This window comes from Homalodisca vitripennis, chromosome 1 (genome assembly GCF_021130785.1).
Source record: "Homalodisca vitripennis isolate AUS2020 chromosome 1, UT_GWSS_2.1, whole genome shotgun sequence".
Lineage (NCBI taxonomy): Eukaryota > Metazoa > Arthropoda > Insecta > Hemiptera > Cicadellidae > Homalodisca > Homalodisca vitripennis.
Window position 1 is genome coordinate 33,356,575 of NC_060207.1, and position 8,629 is coordinate 33,365,203.

Genomic DNA, 8,629 nt, shown 5'->3' on the forward strand with positions numbered 1-8,629 from the left:
CGACGATACCTATGTAGAAATGACGTTACATACAAAATTGCTCAATTCGTTCTAGAAATATCCAGTTGAAGACAGACACTCAAGCAGTAGATAGACAGCGAGATAAAAGAGGAATATTTCCGGAGCCATTAATCTAAATACAAAACTTAACATTATTATAGCTTAATTTACTCTCATGATCCACCCTGAGTTATAGGCCTTGTTAACGTTCATCAGATCCCATGGAGAGATATGCACTATGACCGAAGTCTATATTGTCTGTCGAGTATCGAAGGGCTCTTATAGAATGTAACCAATGTGTTTCCAACCAATACAACAAATGTCACGTATTGAAACGTCATATTATTGTACTCAAAAGTCTGTTTTCAAATTAGTTGATTCTATAATTTTCTTTTTGTCTTTGGTTATGCGTAAGATTAATGTAGAAACATTTGCTGCCTATAAAACAAATCCCATGGAACCATAATTGAACTCAATATTACTCATTTAGAATTGCAGATTCAGGCAAAATATAAAGCCTGCGGGCTAGTTTGTTCCCGAAATATCGTGCGAACTGACAAAAGCACACAAAAATAAGTATTTTCAAGCCCCTCGAGATATACTCGATTTAACTAACAATGTGTTATTTGTAACTTGATTATCATTGTTTTATAGGATATTAGAAATAAATTAGCTAAATTTAACTAGCTATGATCAAATATAGTTTTGCTTAAACATGCTATTTAAGCTATTGGCACCCACTAAAAAGATAGCTAATATAGGCTATAGGCCAGCATTGCTTTAAATAACATACAACAGTTTTGGTGTGAACTTTTTTTAAATCTTAGACCATATAAACGAATAAAGGTTCGTTTGTATACACATAATACATGCCCGTCAGTAGAATCTTAAAAATACCATGGATTGCGTTTAAATAGGAAGATCAGAAAACCAGTTTATTACGTCACCATTTAAACGTTTTAGGCTTTGAAATTTGTCTTGTATTTATAAAAGCATTCTCTTTTGCCTGAAAAAACTATTATTTTAGTTTCAAAACACGGCATCTGACGGATCGTCTATTGCAGAACTATTTGTTAGGGTCTGCCCGGGTTGATCAGAATCCCGACTGCAGCAAGGGCTGCAGCAGCTGTTGATAGGGACAGGTCTGCCACTGCTACCCCTAGGGTGCCTTGACCCCTAGACCCGCCACGGCAGGTGAGTACAGACAGGGGCAGTCACCTGGGCTACCCCTCACATTACAGTTCAGCTGCGAATACGGTATCAGGCATGTGCTGCGCTGGCATATGTCGGTGGGGAGCGAATCATAACAATTTATTGTTCGTTCATTCTAAAACTCATATTTACAAAAACGTTAATGCCTTGTTTTACAGTTTGTGTACGATTAATGTATTTATTGGCTTCGTAAGTTTTCTTTTGTCCATATTATTAATGTTGCAAAACAAGTTGAAATTTGAACAAAAAATTATTTTATTTTTTTGCTAACATGTAATATGAATTAAAAGTTTTTTTAGAGTGTTTCAGGAAAAGATTTCTAATTCTTAAATTTATAAGGCCTCTGGTTTCACATTAAAAAGATTAATTTTGCATTTTATTACAACTGTATTTCGATACAAAAGATTTTAAATTACGTACAAAACTTCATCATATAAGCCTATTTAATTAAGGAATTGCTTAACGGGATTAGTAGGCCCTATTTCTACAATGTAAATTTTACTGTTCCTCATAAACCAGGAAATTAGGAAATTGACCCTACACACTACCTATGAATTGTGTGTAACACCTTTACATAGGCAATTTCTATTATCTGTTCCAGTTCTTCAATTAAGGTGTTTTATAAATGTAGTTATGAAAATTTTTTTTAATAAGTTGTGGTATGTAGACGGAAAACTGAATCATTAGTTTTTAAAAAGCTGTGATAAAGTTTGAATTGGAATTAAGGAGCAGGTAATTTTCCAAATTTCAAGCCATATTTATAGTTTATGATTAAACATGTATTTTAAGTGTACAAATATATACATTTCAAACGAAACATAAATGAAATTGTATTGTATGATTAAATAGAAGTATATTTCATTTCAGCAGCACACGACGATGAGTCCTCCTCGTCTACAAATGTTTCTTCCAACTTGATTTGAGCACTTTCTCTTTGTTGCCTGGTTTTTCTAAGTTTAGAAAACTCGTTGTACATACCCCATTTCCCATTTCACACAAAAGGTAGGCTACCATTCCAAGTCCATTCAGTAGTAAACACCATGGTTAATTACATTTATTAAAGTTTAAATGGTAAATTCACACAAAGTTGTAGGTTTTCTAGACCAACAGATACTATTTTTGGTAGTCACAACCAAATCACGGCATTGACTGATTCATTAGGGTTTTGTGACTAAGAGAAAAGAATTAATTTAATAGATTAGATCTAAGAAGTCCTGGAGATAGGTTTTATTTAATTCATGATAGGTTCAGGTTTGTACAGACTGTGGTCATATTTTTCCTCTTTAACAAGGGCACCAACTGTCTTCAACTATCTTGACAAGTCTGTGTTGAGAACTCGCGTCTATTTGCCACCAGTTGAAGATCGGTTGTCTCAGCAACAACTCAGGAACTCTGACTAGCACAGTTAAATATTCCTGATGTATATACATATGCACACATACCAAATGATTTCGGACTACATTTTACATCTGAATTCCTTGGTTGCTTTGAATGAGACTTCTAAAATATTAATAGCCTAGTCCTGTAGGACAACTTCTAATTAGGATATTACAATTGAAACGAAAAATGTATGCAGAATTTTCACACTTAATTTTAGCGTTTGTTTAATTCAATAAATAACAATATTTTTCCTAGGAAGGAATTTTCATGTCTATAAGAATAAATTCGTTATGATTTACTTGTTAGAAACTTAGAAGTATATATAGTTTTATTTCATTTCGTGGGTTTGATAGAAAATGTCATAGATTTATTGCAGTTTGTTGGAATGTTATAGCTATTTGCCAATATAGGTTGCAATTTTGTTAGCCAGAGGTTTATATTCCTCCAATTTATTTCTCCTTCGTAAATGTATTATCATCCCTAGTGGTCACTCATGTATGTCAGTTACTCAAGCTTCATTGCTTGTAAGTTTTCAATGTATATTACTTATATTCCCTCCTGTCCAACTGTACGAGTACTGCCGCTATCGTGCTAAATGTACACTGTTTGAACATGTCAGCCTGTTAGGTGAAGGTGTGTGAACGACACGCAAACACGATCCCGTGGCCACGCACACAGATGCCCGCATGTTGGCAGGACGCGCCGCGGTGAACAGAATAGCGACGCACGGGGATGTAAGCCCCCATGTGAAACTAGCTCTGTTGACTGTCGCAGGAGAGAGATAGTGACAGGTCACACTCGCTAACACCATGTAGTTCAGAGGGTTTAATTAGCATAATTATTTAAAAAGTTGGAAATATTGTTATTGCACTTTATATCCTTCTATATTTTAGTTTTAATTTTTTTTGTAAATGATGATTTATTTCTCCATTTTTATAAAAGAAAAGTGCATGTAATAATTTATAAGAAATTACAACTGGCACGTTATCAAGTTATATGGCAGCTATTTAGACAAAAATCTAATAAAAAATTCTCAAAAACAAAATAGACAAATAGTAATAATAATAATCTCTTTATTGCATTTTAAAACAATTTAACATTGTATCGCAATCGTCATAAACAAAAATAAATAGTCCCAACTATACCTTCATACACATTCACACTTACAATTCATACATTCGCTCAGGCACATTCAAACTGACTCCAGATCCAAAGCAAACATATACATACCGACTCCAGATCCAGAGCAAACACATACAAACTGATTATTTAAATACTGTGCAAATTTAAATCAATTTAAAGTCAATAGACTTGTCGACAAACTGAGTGTCCAGTAAGATAATAACAAAATTATTAAGCTCAGTGGCGACAGCTGCAGTTTTAATTAAAAGTAATGTCAAATATTTTGAGCAAATCTTAATTTAACAGTACTCAAATTAATATATTATAACTACAAACGGGCAATTCAAATTTATGCAGGAAATATCATGGGTTTGATTACTTTGTATTCGCCAGCTACGAAAATGCAGGATAGTTATTTTAAGATACTTAACAAATATACCTATATGCATAGGTTTATAAAGGGGGGGTAGGTTTGGGAATTATAACCCTCCCCATTAGTACAAATAGTACAAATATCAAGGGATATGTTAACATGCGCTATACTGAAAGTATACTCGTAGTCGAACAATGTGTCATAGCTCAGTTTTGTTTTGATATTGTAACCATAGCAGCTGACATAGTAAAACTCAAGGCTCATGCTTTATGATTTTTCGGAATGACGAGTCGTCTGTAAGGGTTAACAAATATAATACAGATACTTTCTCGCTTCGAGCGAGGAATGTAGCGAGTAACGCCCATAAACAACTGTCATCTCTTTGAACAGCTAATTTGTACAAGTCTTAACATAGCTCTAGTCGTGTATTAGTGACTTTTGTTAAAAACGAATATCGATAAAAGTAGTAGTAACGCAAATGAAACAAAACTACAAAATCAGTTTGCTGATTTTACTATTATATATATATATATATATATATATATATATATATATATATATATATATATATATATAATTTATATATAAATATTTCATTTCTTAAAAAATATTCAATTTTACTCGTTTTTGCTATTATGTCTTTCCGGTTCGTTTCAACCAAAATTGTGAAAGACATACAAAAGTAGGTACTTATCAAAACGCGTTTTATATTGGACCTACCTAGAGAAATAAAATAATGAACTTTCAACCATTTGAAGGTAAACTTCTGACATATCGAAAGTTTTGAAAACTATAAAGTCTGCAATAAAATTCAAAAATACTGTGGTGATTAAAATTGCTAACAAAAAAATATATGTATTTTTAGTCTATTTATAATCTATCATTATGACGTGTTTCAGTCACAATTGTTGTATGAAAACTCAAAATTAGACCATCAAAGAGCATTTAACATATTTGAGGGGGGGGGGGGTTGGTGTTTCCTAACCACACCGTGAGGTACGGAAAATTTGTAGTGGTAACCTTCCCTCCCCATTAAGTCATCCCGATACGCCTATACCGATGTGTGACTAATCAAAAAAGTTTACTGTACGTTTAAAAGAGTATGGTTCAATACTTGAGAAATTGGGAATATAATTTAGAGAAAATGTTCTTTATGATTTAAAAATCATTGAATGAATAGCTTGACTGAATTGTGAGCACATCTTAGCCATGGAAAAATAATACTGGTTGACCGTCAGGAGGAATTCTGGAAATGTGAATAGCAATAACAAAGTTATATGGGCCTAAAATGTTGATCTGCCATGCACAAATGATAACATTATATTAAAAGATAGTTTTGAATTATAAGATGCATTAACGGTCCTAGTTTTACACCTTTTTCTTCTATATTATGCCATATGGATATGAGTAAAGTGTTTGCTTTTTACGGCAATACCTATTTTATTTTAGAATATCAATATTTTGGTATTAATTTTGTTGATTGAAAACAGATGTAAACTTGTATTTACGAATAACAATAAGTTTGCAATATTTTTATCAAATTTAAACTATCACTCATGCAATCAATATAAACTCGTTTTATGCTAATAACAGGCCGGAAGATAAAAGCTTACTATTTGAACCAGGGTTATTTGAAGGAGGGAGCTACCAGGGCAAATTGTCCCGGGCGCTACGGTTTAAGCTGAAGTAGGAAGCGTAGTAATACAACTGCCATACTTTTGTAATATTATTGCCTTACATATATCCTCTCTACTCCCTATTGTAAAATTTTAAAATGTGATTGATTTTAGAAATTAAAATATGGACATACATAACATTTACTTTTTATATAGTTTAACGGTTGCACCTACCCGGGTGCAAATAACCCTAGGAATTAGGGCAATTTGAGTGTACATAAGAATAGGAGGATGACTTCATGAGTCAACTGGCGAGAAACTCATTATGTCTCGGAAAAAGATTGTGGTAAGAAAGAAAATTTTCCTAGGGTTTTTTATAATCTCCTCAATCGACATGATTCTGACTGATGTGACGGGGAGATTGCGGCTCTAAACTGTTGCTGATCCTAATTAAATTATCCCTTCCGAAACAGCCGGAAAACACTAAGTTTAATGTATACCGGTCTCCACAAAATTTAAAGACGAAAGGTTATTAGTTTGTTCAGCTATGAAAACTCTTAAATGACATGTTAAATATGTTATAACATATTTAACATGTCATTTAAGAGACATGTCATTTATGACATGTGTTTATGTCACATGTCATATGTTATAAACATATTTAACATGTGTGACATTCCGTGTGAATCTTGTGACATTCCGACTCACCATCATGAAATTTAACAACACAAGTTAATAGCTATAAGTATTGAAGTGATTGATAAAAAAATGTAAGGAGTTTTAAAAGATTTTTTTTTTTTGTATATACATAACTTGAAGATGTTGTGCATAAATATATAATTCTACATTTTTGGGAGGATACATTTAGTAATTCGTAGAGTGCAACAATAATAATATACTTTATTTATTACTTAAACAGGATATGCAACACGTAAATATGATAAAGATCACTTACAGTATATTAAAAAGCACATATCAGTATTTTATAATAAAATAAACACGTAATTCCGAATATTCTTACTAAAAATTGCTAACTCGTTCGATAAATATGACATTTAACTGTAGTTTTGTTATTGTATATCTATCAAAACTTTGTGTGCCTGTCGTCTTCACTCCTTTATATCCAGACGTTTAAAACAAAATTTGTAAATGAGTCAATAATAAAAAAAATATTTCATCAGCATGAGTGAGTAGCTTATTTTACGTTACTAAACATGAGTTAATAATTTTGATAATACGTAAGCAATGTCGAATAAGTGTATCTTCGGCTGCCAAAGCTGTTTAGCCATTGATACAGATGTAGTTACTCACAAATGATTTTGTGACAATATTTTCAACTAATTTGGAAGCTTGTTTTTAATAAGCAATAATGTTTTGAACGATCATTCGTAAAATTGAATCATTCATTGAGTGTGCACAATGTTTATTTGGAAAATTTTGCAATAGAATAAAATTCAGTAAAGAAGACCTTTAGTGCTTAAGTTACTACTACAGCATTTATACCTATTTTACAGATTTTTGTGAACACAAATTTGGACACAGAGTACTTGAAGAGTAAAGTAGACGCCTTTAAATAATTGGCACTACATTACGTACACGAAAAACTTTTCCGTTTATCATCCAATGCCACAAAATATTCTTAGACAATGTTGAAAGTATTTGGAACGATCATATAAATAAAGTTTGACTGCTTTGTCATTTATTGTGAAAAGTACGAGTACGCCACATCAAGTGTCGTAACAGGATTTGGTGATTTCAAATCTATAGTTATGATTATTCTCAATGTTTCGTGCGGACAGAGAGACAGACAATCATACAAGCAAGAATTTGACACAAAAATGACGAATCGTAGAACTTATTCTCGTAGAAATAAAGTTTCTTGCAAAATGTGTAGTCTACATAAGGTATTTCTAAACATACCAGGTCTTAAACTAAAGTGATGGATAACACGTTTTATTTACAATATAATTATATAATAAATCAATAATTTTCAAATTAGTTCCCTTGGAAAGCCACACACTGCTTTATTCGGGTTTTCAAACTAGATTTAAAAGCATGCAGGAGTCGAACCAGTGCTGGAAGTCCGAAACTTGAATGACAGTTTATCGGTCACATTTTGTTTTATGTTTTCTATTGTTCCAAAATGATGCTCATTGAGGTGGCGTCTAGCTTAGGATAAAGACACAAGGTCTCAAGTCAAGAGAATAGGGTGGTTGAGGAAAGACAGAAATGTTTCCTCAGTGTGGAAAGGCGCAATGTTCACTAATACAGCACCCACATGTCTTTGATGCCTGGTATCACGCACATGACACAGGATTTCACGATAAACGTATTGAATTTCAGTGTCCAGGAGGCAAGAAATCATTAAGAGCGATGCCATTGGAACGAAAGAAAGAAATCAGCATTGGTTTTTATTTTGAATTGACTTATTCTTGCCTTTTTCCTACGAGGTGAATTGGAAGTGTGCCATTATTTAGTATAACGTTTTAATTCTGTGCCGTACTCAAAAGTTCAAGATTCATCATCGACGAGAACAGGTTTTTGGAAACTCTGCATTTCTTTCAGTTCGCCCCAAAAGATCTCAACAAACTTCTATTCTGTGTAATTTTTTAAAAACACATCAAAAGCTTGTTTTGCTATAAGTTTGTTTACATCTCACATGAAAATAACGAAATGAAATGAAAATTCTTTATTTATACAGGTAAAGTTAGGCCCTTTCTTACATTTAAACTTCAACGATGTAAAAATAAAAGAATTATGTAATATTCATGAATGAAAATTAAAGACATAATTACATTATCAACGTGGAGAAACTAATATAATATTTTAACACGCAAAAATTGAAATTTAACATATTAATAAATTAATTACATCTGTAATTCTTAAAAACATATTAAATAAAGTTATACTTTTGATATGCACATGA